Raw genomic sequence first — 17,264 nt, 5'->3', positions numbered from 1 at the left:
GGAAAATTCTCATTTAAAAATTCAATCTGTCGTGAGAGTTTTTGTCTGTTTCATAAAGAGTGCGGAAAACATGGCCGAAAATTAAAACCTCCATAACTCTCTCATTTTTAGTCCAAAACTGGTGAAATTTCCTCCAATCGGAGGTCTTCATCTTCGCTTTCGGGGGAAAGAAATCTTGTTTCAAAATTCAGTGGCATGAGAGCGTTCTTGTCTGTGTTATAAAGAGTGTGCGACACGTCACCTGAAATTAAAACCTCCATAACTCTCATTTTAGGTCCAAAAGTGGCCAAATTTCTTCCAATCGGAGGTCTTGAAATTCACTTTCAAAGGAAAGAATTCTCGTTTCAAAATTCGGTGGGATGTGAGTGTTCTAGTCCGTTTTATAATGGGCGTGAGAAACATCACCCAAAATTAAAACGACCATAACTCTCTCATTTTAAGTCGAAAAGTAGTGGAATTTCTACCAATCGGAGGTCTTCAAATTCCCGTTCGTGGGGAAACTTCTCATTTAAAAATTCAATGTGTGGTGAGAGTTCTTGTCCGTTACGTAAAGAGTGTGCGAAACGTGGCCGAAAATTAAAACCTCCATAACTCTCTCATTTTGAGAACAAAAGTGGTGAAATTTCCACCAATCGGAGTTCTTCATCTTCGCTTTCAGGGGAAAGAAATCTTGTTTCAAAATTCAATGGGATGAGAGCGTTCTTCTTTGTGTTATAAAGAGTGTGCGACACGTCACCTGAAATTAAAACCTCCATAACTCTCATGTTAGGTCTAAAAGTGGCGAAATTTCTTCCAATCGGGGGTCTTGAAATTCACTTTCAAAGGAAAGAATTCTCGCTTCAAAATTCGGTGGGATGAGAGTGTTCTGGTCCGTTTTATATAGCGCGTGAGAAACATCACCCAAAATTAAAACCACCATAACTCTCTCATTTTAAGTCGAAAAGTAGTGCAATTTTTACCAATCGGAGGTCTTCCAAATCTCGTTCGTGGGGAAAATTCTCATTTAAAAATTCAATCTGTCGTGAGAGTTTTTGTCTGTTTCATAAAGAGTGCGGAAAACATGGCCGAAAATTAAAACCTCCATAACTCTCTCATTTTGAGTCCAAAACTGGTGAAATTTCCTCCAATCAGAGGTCTTCATATTCGCTTTCAGGGGAAAGAAATCTTGTTTCAAAATTCAACGGGATGGTAGCGTTCTTGTTTGTGTTATAAAGAGTGTGCGACAGGTCACCTGAAATTAAAACCTCCATAACTCTCATGTTAGGTCCAAAAGTGGAGAAATTTCTTCCAATCGAAGGTCCTGAAATTCACTTTCAAAGGAAAAAATTCTCGTTTCAAAATTCGGTGGGATGAGAGTGTTCTGGTCCGTTTTAAAAAGGGCGTGAGTAACATCACCCAAAATTAAAACCACCATAACTCTCTCATTTTAAGTCGAAAAGTAGTGGAATTTCTACCAATCGGAGGTCTTCAAATTCCCGTTCGTGGGGAAACTTCTCATTTAAAAATTCAATGTGTGGTGAGAGTTCTTGTCCGTTACGTAAAGAGTGTGCGAAACGTGGCCGAAAATTAAAACCTCCATAACTCTCTCATTTTGAGAACAAAAGTGGTGAAATTTCCACCAATCGGAGTTCTTCATCTTCGCTTTCAGGGGAAAGAAATCTTGTTTCAAAATTCAATGGGATGAGAGCGTTCTTCTTTGTGTTATAAAGAGTGTGCGACACGTCACCTGAAATTAAAACCTCCATAACTCTCATGTTAGGTCTAAAAGTGGCGAAATTTCTTCCAATCGGGGGTCTTGAAATTCACTTTCAAAGGAAAGAATTATCGCTTCAAAATTCGGTGGGATGAGAGTGTTCTGGTCCGTTTTATATAGCGCGTGAGAAACATCACCCAAAATTAAAACCACCATAACTCTCTCATTTTAAGTCGAAAAGTAGTGCAATTTTTACCAATCGGAGGTCTTCCAAATCTCGTTTGTGGGGAAAATTCTCATTTAAAAATTCAATTTGTCGTGAGAGTTTTTGTCTGTTTCATAAAGAGTGCGGAAAACGTGGCCGAAATTTAAAACCTCCATAACGCTCTCATTTTGAGTCCAAAAGTGGTGAAAATTCCACGAATCGGAGGTCTTCATCTTCGCTCTCAGGGGAAAGAAATCTTGTTTCAAATTCAGTGGGATGAGAGCGTTCTTGTCTGTGTTATAAAGAGTGTGCGACACGTCACCTGAAATTAAAACCACCATAACTCTCATTTTAGGTCCAAAAGTGGCCAAATTTCTTCCAATCGGAGGTCTTGAAATTCAGTTTCAAAGGAAAGAATTCTCGTTTCAAAAGTCGGTGGGATGTGAGTGTTCTAGTCCGTTTTATAATGGGCGTGAGAAACATCACCCAAAATTAAAACGACCATAACTCTCTCATTTTAAGTCGAAAAGTAGTGCAATTTTTACCAATCGGAGGTCTTCCAAATCTCGTTCGTGGGGAAAATTCTCATTTAAAAATTCAATCTGTCGTGAGAGTTTTTGTCTGTTTCATAAAGAGTGCGGAAAACATGGCCGAAAATTAAAACCTCCATAACTCTCTCATTTTTAGTCCAAAACTGGTGAAATTTCCTCCAATCGGAGGTCTTCATCTTCGCTTTCGGGGGAAAGAAATCTTGTTTCAAAATTCAGTGGCATGAGAGCGTTCTTGTCTGTGTTATAAAGAGTGTGCGACACGTCACCTGAAATTAAAACCTCCATAACTCTCATTTTAGGTCCAAAAGTGGCCAAATTTCTTCCAATCGGAGGTCTTGAAATTCACTTTCAAAGGAAAGAATTCTCGTTTCAAAATTCGGTGGGATGTGAGTGTTCTAGTCCGTTTTATAATGGGCGTGAGAAACATCACCCAAAATTAAAACGACCATAACTCTCTCATTTTAAGTCGAAAAGTAGTGCAATTTTTACCAATCGGAGGTCTTCCAAATCTCGTTCGTGGGGAAAATTCTCATTTAAAAATTCAATCTGTCGTGAGAGTTTTTGTCTGTTTCATAAAGAGTGCGGAAAACATGGCCGAAAATTAGAACCTCCATAACTCTCTCATTTTGAGTCCAAAAGTGGTGAAATTTCCTCCAATCGGAGGTCTTCATCTTCGCTTTCAGGGGAAAGAAATCTTGTTTCAAAATTCAGTGGCATGAGAGCGTTCTTGTCTGTGTTATAAAGAGTGTGCGACACGTCACGTGAAATTAAAACCACCATAACTCTCATTTTAGGTCCAAAAGTGGCCAAATTTCTTCCAATCGGAGGTCTTGAAATTCACTTTCAAAGGAAAGAATTCTCGTTTCAAAATTCGGTGTGATGTGAGTGTTCTAGTCCGTTTTATAATGGGCGTGAGAAACATCACCCAAAATTAAAACGACCATAACTCTCTCATTTTAAGTCGAAAAGTAGTGCATTTTTTACCAATCGGAGGTCTTCCAAATCTCGTTCGTGGGGAAAATTCTCATTTAAAAATTCAATCTGTCGTGAGAGTTTTTGTCTGTTTCATAAAGAGTGCGGAAAACGTGGCCGAAAATTAAAACCTTCATAACTCTCTCATTTTGAGTCCAAAACTGGTGAAAATTCCACGAATCGGAGGTCTTCATCTTCGCTCTCAGGGGAAAGAAATCTTGTTTCAAATTCAGTGGGATGAGAGCATTCTTGTCTGTGTTATAAAGAGTGTGCGACACGTCACCTGAAATTAAAACCTCCGTAACTCTCATTTTAGGTCCAAAAGTGGCCAAATTTCTTCCAATCGGAGGTCTTGAAATTCAGTTTCAAAGGAAAGAATTCTGGTTTCAAAAGTCGGTGGGATGTGAGTGTTCTAGTCCGTTTTATAATGGGCGTGAGAAACATCACCCAAAATTAAAACGACCATAACTCTCTCATTTTAAGTCGAAAAGTAGTGCAATTTTTACCAATCGGAGGTCTTCCAAATCTCGTTCGTGGGGAAAATTCTCATTTAAAAATTCAATGTGTGGTGAGAGTTCTTGTCCGTTTCGTAAAGAGTGTGCGAAACGTGGCCGAAAATTAAAACCTCCATAACTCTCTCATTTTGAGTACAAAAGTGGTGAAATTTCCACCAATCGGAGTTCTTCATCTTCGCTTTCAGGGGAAAGAAATCTTGTTTCAAAATTCAATGGGATGAGAGCGTTCTTCTTTGTGTTATAAAGAGTGTGCGACACGTCACCTGAAATTAAAACCTCCATAACTCTCATGTTAGGTCCAAAAGTGGCGAAATTTCTTCCAATCGGGGGTCTTGAAATTCACTTTCAAAGGAAAGAATTCTCGCTTCAAAATTCGGTGGGATGAGAGTGTTCTGGTCCGTTTTATAAAGCGCGTGAGAAACATCACCCAAAATTAAAACCACCATAACTCTCTCATTTTAAGTCGAAAAGTAGTGCAATTTTTACCAATCGGAGGTCTTCCAAATCTCGTTTGTGGGGAAAATTCTCATTTAAAAATTCAATTTGTCGTGAGAGTTTTTGTCTGTTTCATAAAGAGTGCGGAAAACGTGGCCGAAATTTAAAACCTCCATAACGCTCTCATTTTGAGTCCAAAAGTGGTGAAAATTCCACGAATCGGAGGTCTTCATCTTCGCTCTCAGGGGAAAGAAATCTTGTTTCAAATTCAGTGGGATGAGAGCGTTCTTGTCTGTGTTATAAAGAGTGTGCGACACGTCACCTGAAATTAAAACCACCATAACTCTCATTTTAGGTCCAAAAGTGGCCAAATTTCTTCCAATCGGAGGTCTTGAAATTCAGTTTCAAAGGAAAGAATTCTCGTTTCAAAAGTCGGTGGGATGTGAGTGTTCTAGTCCGTTTTATAATGGGCGTGAGAAACATCACCCAAAATTAAAACGACCATAACTCTCTCATTTTAAGTCGAAAAGTAGTGCAATTTTTACCAATCGGAGGTCTTCCAAATCTCGTTCGTGGGGAAAATTCTCATTTAAAAATTCAATCTGTCGTGAGAGTTTTTGTCTGTTTCATAAAGAGTGCGGAAAACATGGCCGAAAATTAGAACCTCCATAACTCTCTCATTTTGAGTCCAAAAGTGGTGAAATTTCCTCCAATCGGAGGTCTTCATCTTCGCTTTCAGGGGAAAGAAATCTTGTTTCAAAATTCAGTGGCATGAGAGCGTTCTTGTCTGTGTTATAAAGAGTGTGCGACACGTCACCTGAAATTAAAACCACCATAACTCTCATTTTAGGTCCAAAAGTGGCCAAATTTCTTCCAATCGGAGGTCTTGAAATTCACTTTCAAAGGAAAGAATTCTCGTTTCAAAATTCGGTGTGATGTGAGTGTTCTAGTCCGTTTTATAATGGGCGTGAGAAACATCACCCAAAATTAAAACGACCATAACTCTCTCATTTTAAGTCGAAAAGTAGTGCAATTTTTACCAATCGGAGGTCTTCCAAATCTCGTTCGTGGGGAAAATTCTCATTTAAAAATTCAATCTGTCGTGAGAGTTTTTGTCTGTTTCATAAAGAGTGCGGAAAACGTGGCCGAAATTTAAAACCTCCATAACTCTCTCATTTTGAGTCCAAAAGTGGTGAAAATTCCACGAATCGGAGGTCTTCATCTTCGCTCTCAGGGGAAAGAAATCTTGTTTCAAATTCAGTGGGATGAGAATGTTCTTGTCTGTGTTATAAAGAGTGTGCGACACGTCACCTGAAATTAAAACCTCCATAACTCTCATTTTAGGTCCAAAAGTGGCCAAATTTCTTCCAATCAGAGGTCTTGAAATTCAGTTTCAAAGGAAAGAATTCTCGTTTCAAAAGTCGGTGGGATGTGAGTGTTCTAGTCCGTTTTATAATGGGCGTGAGAAACCTCACCCAAAATTAAAACGACCATAACTCTCTCATTTTAAGTCGAAAAGTAGTGCAATTTTTACCAATCGGAGGTCTTCCAAATCTCGTTCGTGGGGAAAATTCTCATTTAAAAATTCAATCTGTCGTGAGAGTTTTTGTCTGTTTCATAAAGAGTGCGGAAAACATGGCCGAAAATTAAAACCTCCATAACTCTCTCATTTTTAGTCCAAAACTGGTGAAATTTCCTCCAATCGGAGGTCTTCATCTTCGCTTTCGGGGGAAAGAAATCTTGTTTCAAAATTCAGTGGCATGAGAGCGTTCTTGTCTGTGTTATAAAGAGTGTGCGACACGTCACCTGAAATTAAAACCTCCATAACTCTCATTTTAGGTCCAAAAGTGGCCAAATTTCTTCCAATCGGAGGTCTTGAAATTCACTTTCAAAGGAAAGAATTCTCGTTTCAAAATTCGGTGGGATGTGAGTGTTCTAGTCCGTTTTATAATGGGCGTGAGAAACATCACCCAAAATTAAAACGACCATAACTCTCTCATTTTAAGTCGAAAAGTAGTGGAATTTCTACCAATCGGAGGTCTTCAAATTCCCGTTCGTGGGGAAACTTCTCATTTAAAAATTCAATGTGTGGTGAGAGTTCTTGTCCGTTACGTAAAGAGTGTGCGAAACGTGGCCGAAAATTAAAACCTCCATAACTCTCTCATTTTGAGAACAAAAGTGGTGAAATTTCCACCAATCGGAGTTCTTCATCTTCGCTTTCAGGGGAAAGAAATCTTGTTTCAAAATTCAATGGGATGAGAGCGTTCTTCTTTGTGTTATAAAGAGTGTGCGACACGTCACCTGAAATTAAAACCTCCATAACTCTCATGTTAGGTCTAAAAGTGGCGAAATTTCTTCCAATCGGGGGTCTTGAAATTCACTTTCAAAGGAAAGAATTCTCGCTTCAAAATTCGGTGGGATGAGAGTGTTCTGGTCCGTTTTATATAGCGCGTGAGAAACATCACCCAAAATTAAAACCACCATAACTCTCTCATTTTAAGTCGAAAAGTAGTGCAATTTTTACCAATCGGAGGTCTTCCAAATCTCGTTCGTGGGGAAAATTCTCATTTAAAAATTCAATCTGTCGTGAGAGTTTTTGTCTGTTTCATAAAGAGTGCGGAAAACATGGCCGAAAATTAAAACCTCCATAACTCTCTCATTTTGAGTCCAAAACTGGTGAAATTTCCTCCAATCAGAGGTCTTCATATTCGCTTTCAGGGGAAAGAAATCTTGTTTCAAAATTCAACGGGATGGTAGCGTTCTTGTTTGTGTTATAAAGAGTGTGCGACAGGTCACCTGAAATTAAAACCTCCATAACTCTCATGTTAGGTCCAAAAGTGGAGAAATTTCTTCCAATCGAAGGTCCTGAAATTCACTTTCAAAGGAAAAAATTCTCGTTTCAAAATTCGGTGGGATGAGAGTGTTCTGGTCCGTTTTAAAAAGGGCGTGAGTAACATCACCCAAAATTAAAACCACCATAACTCTCTCATTTTAAGTCGAAAAGTAGTGGAATTTCTACCAATCGGAGGTCTTCAAATTCCCGTTCGTGGGGAAACTTCTCATTTAAAAATTCAATGTGTGGTGAGAGTTCTTGTCCGTTACGTAAAGAGTGTGCGAAACGTGGCCGAAAATTAAAACCTCCATAACTCTCTCATTTTGAGAACAAAAGTGGTGAAATTTCCACCAATCGGAGTTCTTCATCTTCGCTTTCAGGGGAAAGAAATCTTGTTTCAAAATTCAATGGGATGAGAGCGTTCTTCTTTGTGTTATAAAGAGTGTGCGACACGTCACCTGAAATTAAAACCTCCATAACTCTCATGTTAGGTCTAAAAGTGGCGAAATTTCTTCCAATCGGGGGTCTTGAAATTCACTTTCAAAGGAAAGAATTATCGCTTCAAAATTCGGTGGGATGAGAGTGTTCTGGTCCGTTTTATATAGCGCGTGAGAAACATCACCCAAAATTAAAACCACCATAACTCTCTCATTTTAAGTCGAAAAGTAGTGCAATTTTTACCAATCGGAGGTCTTCCAAATCTCGTTTGTGGGGAAAATTCTCATTTAAAAATTCAATTTGTCGTGAGAGTTTTTGTCTGTTTCATAAAGAGTGCGGAAAACGTGGCCGAAATTTAAAACCTCCATAACGCTCTCATTTTGAGTCCAAAAGTGGTGAAAATTCCACGAATCGGAGGTCTTCATCTTCGCTCTCAGGGGAAAGAAATCTTGTTTCAAATTCAGTGGGATGAGAGCGTTCTTGTCTGTGTTATAAAGAGTGTGCGACACGTCACCTGAAATTAAAACCACCATAACTCTCATTTTAGGTCCAAAAGTGGCCAAATTTCTTCCAATCGGAGGTCTTGAAATTCAGTTTCAAAGGAAAGAATTCTCGTTTCAAAAGTCGGTGGGATGTGAGTGTTCTAGTCCGTTTTATAATGGGCGTGAGAAACATCACCCAAAATTAAAACGACCATAACTCTCTCATTTTAAGTCGAAAAGTAGTGCAATTTTTACCAATCGGAGGTCTTCCAAATCTCGTTCGTGGGGAAAATTCTCATTTAAAAATTCAATCTGTCGTGAGAGTTTTTGTCTGTTTCATAAAGAGTGCGGAAAACATGGCCGAAAATTAAAACCTCCATAACTCTCTCATTTTTAGTCCAAAACTGGTGAAATTTCCTCCAATCGGAGGTCTTCATCTTCGCTTTCGGGGGAAAGAAATCTTGTTTCAAAATTCAGTGGCATGAGAGCGTTCTTGTCTGTGTTATAAAGAGTGTGCGACACGTCACCTGAAATTAAAACCTCCATAACTCTCATTTTAGGTCCAAAAGTGGCCAAATTTCTTCCAATCGGAGGTCTTGAAATTCACTTTCAAAGGAAAGAATTCTCGTTTCAAAATTCGGTGGGATGTGAGTGTTCTAGTCCGTTTTATAATGGGCGTGAGAAACATCACCCAAAATTAAAACGACCATAACTCTCTCATTTTAAGTCGAAAAGTAGTGCAATTTTTACCAATCGGAGGTCTTCCAAATCTCGTTCGTGGGGAAAATTCTCATTTAAAAATTCAATCTGTCGTGAGAGTTTTTGTCTGTTTCATAAAGAGTGCGGAAAACATGGCCGAAAATTAGAACCTCCATAACTCTCTCATTTTGAGTCCAAAAGTGGTGAAATTTCCTCCAATCGGAGGTCTTCATCTTCGCTTTCAGGGGAAAGAAATCTTGTTTCAAAATTCAGTGGCATGAGAGCGTTCTTGTCTGTGTTATAAAGAGTGTGCGACACGTCACGTGAAATTAAAACCACCATAACTCTCATTTTAGGTCCAAAAGTGGCCAAATTTCTTCCAATCGGAGGTCTTGAAATTCACTTTCAAAGGAAAGAATTCTCGTTTCAAAATTCGGTGTGATGTGAGTGTTCTAGTCCGTTTTATAATGGGCGTGAGAAACATCACCCAAAATTAAAACGACCATAACTCTCTCATTTTAAGTCGAAAAGTAGTGCATTTTTTACCAATCGGAGGTCTTCCAAATCTCGTTCGTGGGGAAAATTCTCATTTAAAAATTCAATCTGTCGTGAGAGTTTTTGTCTGTTTCATAAAGAGTGCGGAAAACGTGGCCGAAAATTAAAACCTTCATAACTCTCTCATTTTGAGTCCAAAACTGGTGAAAATTCCACGAATCGGAGGTCTTCATCTTCGCTCTCAGGGGAAAGAAATCTTGTTTCAAATTCAGTGGGATGAGAGCATTCTTGTCTGTGTTATAAAGAGTGTGCGACACGTCACCTGAAATTAAAACCTCCGTAACTCTCATTTTAGGTCCAAAAGTGGCCAAATTTCTTCCAATCGGAGGTCTTGAAATTCAGTTTCAAAGGAAAGAATTCTGGTTTCAAAAGTCGGTGGGATGTGAGTGTTCTAGTCCGTTTTATAATGGGCGTGAGAAACATCACCCAAAATTAAAACGACCATAACTCTCTCATTTTAAGTCGAAAAGTAGTGCAATTTTTACCAATCGGAGGTCTTCCAAATCTCGTTCGTGGGGAAAATTCTCATTTAAAAATTCAATGTGTGGTGAGAGTTCTTGTCCGTTTCGTAAAGAGTGTGCGAAACGTGGCCGAAAATTAAAACCTCCATAACTCTCTCATTTTGAGTACAAAAGTGGTGAAATTTCCACCAATCGGAGTTCTTCATCTTCGCTTTCAGGGGAAAGAAATCTTGTTTCAAAATTCAATGGGATGAGAGCGTTCTTCTTTGTGTTATAAAGAGTGTGCGACACGTCACCTGAAATTAAAACCTCCATAACTCTCATGTTAGGTCCAAAAGTGGCGAAATTTCTTCCAATCGGGGGTCTTGAAATTCACTTTCAAAGGAAAGAATTCTCGCTTCAAAATTCGGTGGGATGAGAGTGTTCTGGTCCGTTTTATAAAGCGCGTGAGAAACATCACCCAAAATTAAAACCACCATAACTCTCTCATTTTAAGTCGAAAAGTAGTGCAATTTTTACCAATCGGAGGTCTTCCAAATCTCGTTTGTGGGGAAAATTCTCATTTAAAAATTCAATTTGTCGTGAGAGTTTTTGTCTGTTTCATAAAGAGTGCGGAAAACGTGGCCGAAATTTAAAACCTCCATAACGCTCTCATTTTGAGTCCAAAAGTGGTGAAAATTCCACGAATCGGAGGTCTTCATCTTCGCTCTCAGGGGAAAGAAATCTTGTTTCAAATTCAGTGGGATGAGAGCGTTCTTGTCTGTGTTATAAAGAGTGTGCGACACGTCACCTGAAATTAAAACCACCATAACTCTCATTTTAGGTCCAAAAGTGGCCAAATTTCTTCCAATCGGAGGTCTTGAAATTCAGTTTCAAAGGAAAGAATTCTCGTTTCAAAAGTCGGTGGGATGTGAGTGTTCTAGTCCGTTTTATAATGGGCGTGAGAAACATCACCCAAAATTAAAACGACCATAACTCTCTCATTTTAAGTCGAAAAGTAGTGCAATTTTTACCAATCGGAGGTCTTCCAAATCTCGTTCGTGGGGAAAATTCTCATTTAAAAATTCAATCTGTCGTGAGAGTTTTTGTCTGTTTCATAAAGAGTGCGGAAAACATGGCCGAAAATTAAAACCTCCATAACTCTCTCATTTTTAGTCCAAAACTGGTGAAATTTCCTCCAATCGGAGGTCTTCATCTTCGCTTTCGGGGGAAAGAAATCTTGTTTCAAAATTCAGTGGCATGAGAGCGTTCTTGTCTGTGTTATAAAGAGTGTGCGACACGTCACCTGAAATTAAAACCTCCATAACTCTCATTTTAGGTCCAAAAGTGGCCAAATTTCTTCCAATCGGAGGTCTTGAAATTCACTTTCAAAGGAAAGAATTCTCGTTTCAAAATTCGGTGGGATGTGAGTGTTCTAGTCCGTTTTATAATGGGCGTGAGAAACATCACCCAAAATTAAAACGACCATAACTCTCTCATTTTAAGTCGAAAAGTAGTGCAATTTTTACCAATCGGAGGTCTTCCAAATCTCGTTCGTGGGGAAAATTCTCATTTAAAAATTCAATCTGTCGTGAGAGTTTTTGTCTGTTTCATAAAGAGTGCGGAAAACATGGCCGAAAATTAGAACCTCCATAACTCTCTCATTTTGAGTCCAAAAGTGGTGAAATTTCCTCCAATCGGAGGTCTTCATCTTCGCTTTCAGGGGAAAGAAATCTTGTTTCAAAATTCAGTGGCATGAGAGCGTTCTTGTCTGTGTTATAAAGAGTGTGCGACACGTCACCTGAAATTAAAACCACCATAACTCTCATTTTAGGTCCAAAAGTGGCCAAATTTCTTCCAATCGGAGGTCTTGAAATTCAGTTTCAAAGGAAAGAATTCTCGTTTCAAAAGTCGGTGGGATGTGAGTGTTCTAGTCCGTTTTATAATGGGCGTGAGAAACATCACCCAAAATTAAAACGACCATAACTCTCTCATTTTAAGTCGAAAAGTAGTGCAATTTTTACCAATCGGAGGTCTTCCAAATCTCGTTCGTGGGGAAAATTCTCATTTAAAAATTCAATCTGTCGTGAGAGTTTTTCTCTGTTTCATAAAGAGTGCGGAAAACGTGGCCGAAAATTAAAACCTCCATAACTCTCTCATTTTGAGTCCAAAAGTGGTGAAAATTCCACGAATCGGAGGTCTTCATCTTCGCTCTCAGGGGAAAGAAATCTTGTTTCAAATTCAGTGGGATGAGAGCATTCTTGTCTGTGTTATAAAGAGTGTGCGACACGTCACCTGAAATTAAAACCTCCATAACTCTCATTTTAGGTCCAAAAGTGGCCAAATTTCTTCCAATCGGAGGTCTTGAAATTCAGTTTCAAAGGAAAGAATTCTGGTTTCAGAAGTCGGTGGGATGTGAGTGTTCTAGTCCGTTTTATAATGGGCGTGAGAAACATCACCCAAAATTAAAACGACCATAACTCTCTCATTTTAAGTCGAAAAGTAGTGCAATTTTTACCAATCGGAGGTCTTCCAAATCTCGTTCGTGGGGAAAATTCTCATTTAAAAATTCAATCTGTAATGAGAGTTTTTGTCTGTTTCATAAAGAGTGCGGAAAACATGGCCGAAAATTAAAACCTCCATAACTCACTCATTTTGAGTCCAAAAGTGGTGAAAATTCCACGAATCGGAGGTCTTCATCTTCGCTCTCAGGGGAAAGAAATCTTGTTTCAAATTCAGTGGGATGAGAGCGTTCTTGTCTGTGTTATAAAGAGTGTGCGACACGTCACCTGAAATTAAAACCTCCATAACTCTCATGTTAGGTCCAAAAGTGGAGAAATTTCTTCCAATCGAAGGTCCTGAAATTCACTTTCAAAGGAAAAAATTCTCGTTTCAAAATTCGGTGGGATGAGAGTGTTCTGGTCCGTTTTAAAAGGGCGTGAGAAACATCACCCAAAATTAAAACCACCATAACTCTGTCATTTTAAGTCGAAAAGTAGTGGAATTTCTACCAATCGGAGGTCTTCAAATTCTCATTCGTGGGGAAAATTCTCATTTAAAAATTCAATGTGTTGTGAGAGTTCTTGTCCGTTTCGTAAAGAGTGTGCGAAACGTGGCCGAAAATTAAAACCTCCATAACTCTCTCATTTTGAGTACAAAAGTGGTGAAATTTCCACCAATCGGAGTTCTTCATCTTCGCTTTCAGGGGAAAGAAATCTTGTTTCAAAATTCAATGGGATGAGAGCGTTCTTCTTTGTGTTATAAAGAGTGTGCGACACGTCACCTGAAATTAAAACCTCCATAACTCTCATGTTAGGTCCAAAAGTGGCGAAAGTTCTTCCAATCGGGGGTCTTGGAATTCACTTTCAAAGGAAAGAATTCTCGCTTCAAAATTCGGTGGGATGAGAGTGTTCTGGTCCGTTTTATAAAGCGCGTGCGAAACATCACCCAAAATTAAAACCACCATAACTCTCTCATTTTAAGTCGAAAAGTAGTGCAATTTTTACCAATCGGAGGTCTTCCAAATCTCGTTCGTGGGGAAAATTCTCATTTAAAAATTCAATCTGTCGTGAGAGTTTTTGTCTGTTTCATAAAGAGTGCGGAAAACATGGCCGAAAATTAAAACCTCCATAACTCTCTCATTTTTAGTCCAAAACTGGTGAAATTTCCTCCAATCGGAGGTCTTCATCTTCGCTTTCAGGGGGAAAGAAATCTTGTTTCAAAATTCAATGGGATGGTAGCGTTCTTGTTTGTGTTATAAAGAGTGTGCGACAGGTCACCTGAAATTAAAACCTCCATAACTCTCATGTTAGGTCCAAAGGTGGCGAAATTTCTTCCAATCGAAGGTCCTGAAATTCACTTTCAAAGGAAAAAATTCTCGTTTCAAAATTCGGTGGGATGTGAGCGTTCTGGTCCGTTTTAAAAAGGGCGTGAGAAACATCACCCAAAATTAAAACCACCATAACTCTCTCATTTTAAGTCGACAAGTAGTGCAATTTCTACCAATCGGAGGTCTTCAAATTCTCGTTCGTGGGGAAAATTCTCATTTAAAAATTCAATGTGTGGTGAGAGTTCTTGTCCGTTTCGTAAAGAGTGTGCGAAACGTGGCCGAAAATTAAAACCTCCATAACTCTCTCATTTTGAGTACAAAAGTGGTGAAATTTCCACCAATCGGAGGTCTTCATCTTCGCTTTCAGGGGAAAGAAATCTTGTTTCAAAATTCAATGGGATGAGAGCGTTCTTGTTTGTGTTATAAAGAGTGTGCGACACGTCACCTGAAATTAAAACCTCCATAACTCTCATGTTAGGTCCAAAAGTGGCGAAATTTCTTCCAATCGGGGGTCTTGAAATTCACTTTCAAAGGAAAGAATTCTCGCTTCAAAATTCGGTGGGATGAGAGTGTTCTGGTCCGTTTTATAAAGCGCGTGAGAAACATCACCCAAAATTAAAACCACCATAACTCTCTCATTTTAAGTCGAAAAATAGTGCAATTTTTACCAATCGGAGGTCTTCAAATTCTCGTTCGTGGGGAAAATTCGCATTTAAAAATTCAATGTGTCGTGAGAGTTCTGGTCCGTTTCATAAAGAGTGCAAAACGTGGCCGAAAATTAAAACCTCCATAATTCTCTCATTTTGAGTCCAAAACTGGTGAAATTTCCTCCAATCGGAGGTCTTCATCTTCGCTTTCAGGGGGAAAGAAATCTTGTTTCAAAATTCAATGGGATGGTAGCGTTCTTGTTTGTGTTATAAAGAGTGTGCGACAGGTCACCTGAAATTAAAACCTCCATAACTCTCATGTTAGGTCCAAAGGTGGCGAAATTTCTTCCAATCGAAGGTCCTGAAATTCACTTTCAAAGGAAAAAATTCTCGTTTCAAAATTCGGTGGGATGTGAGCGTTCTGGTCCGTTTTAAAAAGGGCGTGAGAAACATCACCCAAAATTAAAACCACCATAACTCTCTCATTTTAAGTCGACAAGTAGTGCAATTTCTACCAATCGGAGGTCTTCAAATTCTCGTTCGTGGGGAAAATTCTCTTTTAAAAATTCAATGTGTCGTGAGAGTTCTTGTCCGTTTCGTAAAGAGTGTGCGAAACGTGGCCGAAAATTAAAACCTCCATAACTCTCTCATTTTGAGTACAAAAGTGGTGAAATTTCCACCAATCGGAGGTCTTCATCTTCGCTTTCAGGGGAAAGAAATCTTGTTTCAAAATTCAATGGGATGAGAGCGTTCTTGTTTGTGTTATAAAGAGTGTGCGACACGTCACCTGAAATTAAAACCTCCATAACTCTCATGTTAGGTCCAAAAGTGGCGAAATTTCTTCCAATCGGGGGTCTTGAAATTCACTTTCAAAGGAAAGAATTCTCGCTTCAAAATTCGGTGGGATGAGAGTGTTCTGGTCCGTTTTATAAAGCGCGTGAGAAACATCACCCAAAATTAAAACCACCATAACTCTCTCATTTTAAGTCGAAAAATAGTGCAATTTTTACCAATCGGAGGTCTTCAAATTCTCGTTCGTGGGGAAAATTCGCATTTAAAAATTCAATGTGTCGTGAGAGTTCTGGTCCGTTTCATAAAGAGTGCAAAACGTGGCCGAAAATTAAAACCTCCATAATTCTCTCATTTTGAGTCCAAAAGTGGTGAAATTTCCACGAATCGGAGGTCTTCATCTTCGCTCTCAGGGGAAAGAAATCTTGTTTCAAATTCAGTGGGATGAGAGCGTTCTTGTCTATGTTATAAAGAGTGTGCGACACGTCACCTGAAATTAAAACCTCCATAACTCTCATTTTAGGTCCAAAAGTGGCCAAATTTCTTCCAATCGGAGGTCTTGAAATTCACTTTCAAAGGAAAGAATTCTCGTTTCAAAATTCGGTGGGATGTGAGTGTTCTAGTCCGTTTTATAATGGGCGTGAGAAACATCACCCAAAATTAAAACGACCATAACTCTCTCATTTTAAGTCGAAAAGTAGGGCAATTATTACCAATCGGAGGTCTTCCAAATCTCGTTCGTGGGGAAAATTCTCATTTAAAAATTCAATCTGTCGTGAGAGTTTTTGTCTGTTTCATAAAGAGTGCGGAAAACATGGCCGATAATTAGAACCTCCATAACTCTCTCATTTTGAGTCCAAAAGTGGGGAAATTTCCTCCAATCGGAGGTCTTCATCTTCGCTTTCAGGGGAAAGAAATCTTGTTTCAAAATTCAGTGTCATGAGAGCGTTCTTGTCTGTGTTATAAAGAGTGTGCGACACGTCACCTGAAATTAAAACCACCATAACTCTCATTTTAGGTCCAAAAGTGGCCAAATTTCTTCCAATCGGAGGTCTTGAAATTCACTTTCAAAGGAAAGAATTCTCGTTTCAAAATTCGGTGTGATGTGAGTGTTCTAGTCCGTTTTATAATGGGCGTGAGAAACATCACCCAAAATTAAAACGACCATAACTCTCTCATTTTAAGTCGAAAAGTAGTGCAATTTTTACCAATCGGAGGTCTTCCAAATCTCGTTCGTGGGGAAAATTCTCATTTAAAAATTCAATCTGTCGTGAGAGTTTTTGTCTGTTTCATAAAGAGTGCGGAAAACGTGGCCAAAAATTAAAACCTCCATAACTCTCTCATTTTGAGTCCAAAAGTGGTGAAAATTCCACGAATCGGAGGTCTTCATCTTCGCTCTCAGGGGAAAGAAATCTTGTTTCAAATTCAGTGGGATGAGAGCGTTCTTGTCTGTGTTATAAAGAGTGTGCGACGCGTCACCTGAAATTAAAACCTCCATAACTCTCATTTTAGGTCCAAAAGTGGCCAAATTTCTTCCAATCGGAGGTCTTGAAATTCAGTTTCAAAGGAAAGAATTCTGGTTTCAAAAGTCGGTGGGATGTGAGTGTTCTAGTCCGTTTTATAATGGGCGTGAGAAACATCACCCAAAATTAAAACGACCATAACTCTCTCATTTTAAGTCGAAAAGTAGTGCAATTTTTACCAATCGGAGGTCTTCAAAATCTCGTTTGTGGGGAAAATTCTCATTTAAAAATTCAATCTGTCGTGAGAGTTTTTGTCTGTTTCATAAAGAGTGCGGAAAACATGGCCGAAAATTAAAACCTCCATAACTCTCTCATTTTGAGTCCAAAACTGGTGAAATTTCCTCCAATCGGAGGTCTTCATCTTCGCTTTCAGGGGAAAGAAATCTTGTTTCAAAATTCAATGGGATGGTAGCGTTCTTGTTTGTTGTATAAAGAGTGTGCGACAGGTCACCTGAAATTAAAACCTCCATAACTCTCATGTTAGGTCCAAAAGTGGAGAAATTTCTTCCAATCGAAGGTCCTGAAATTCACTTTCAAAGGAAAAAATTCTCGTTTCAAAATTCGGTGGGATGAGAGTGTTCTGGTCCGTTTTAAAAAGGGCGTGAGAAACATCACCCAAAATTAAAACCACCATAACTCTCTCATTTTAAGTCGAAAA

This window comes from Tasmannia lanceolata, unplaced genomic scaffold (genome assembly GCF_043159265.1).
Source record: "Tasmannia lanceolata isolate RefF3 unplaced genomic scaffold, GAP_Taslan_0.1 ptg000008l, whole genome shotgun sequence".
Classification (NCBI taxonomy): Eukaryota; Viridiplantae; Streptophyta; class Magnoliopsida; order Canellales; family Winteraceae; genus Tasmannia; species Tasmannia lanceolata.
This window is presented reverse-complemented; position numbering follows the sequence as displayed.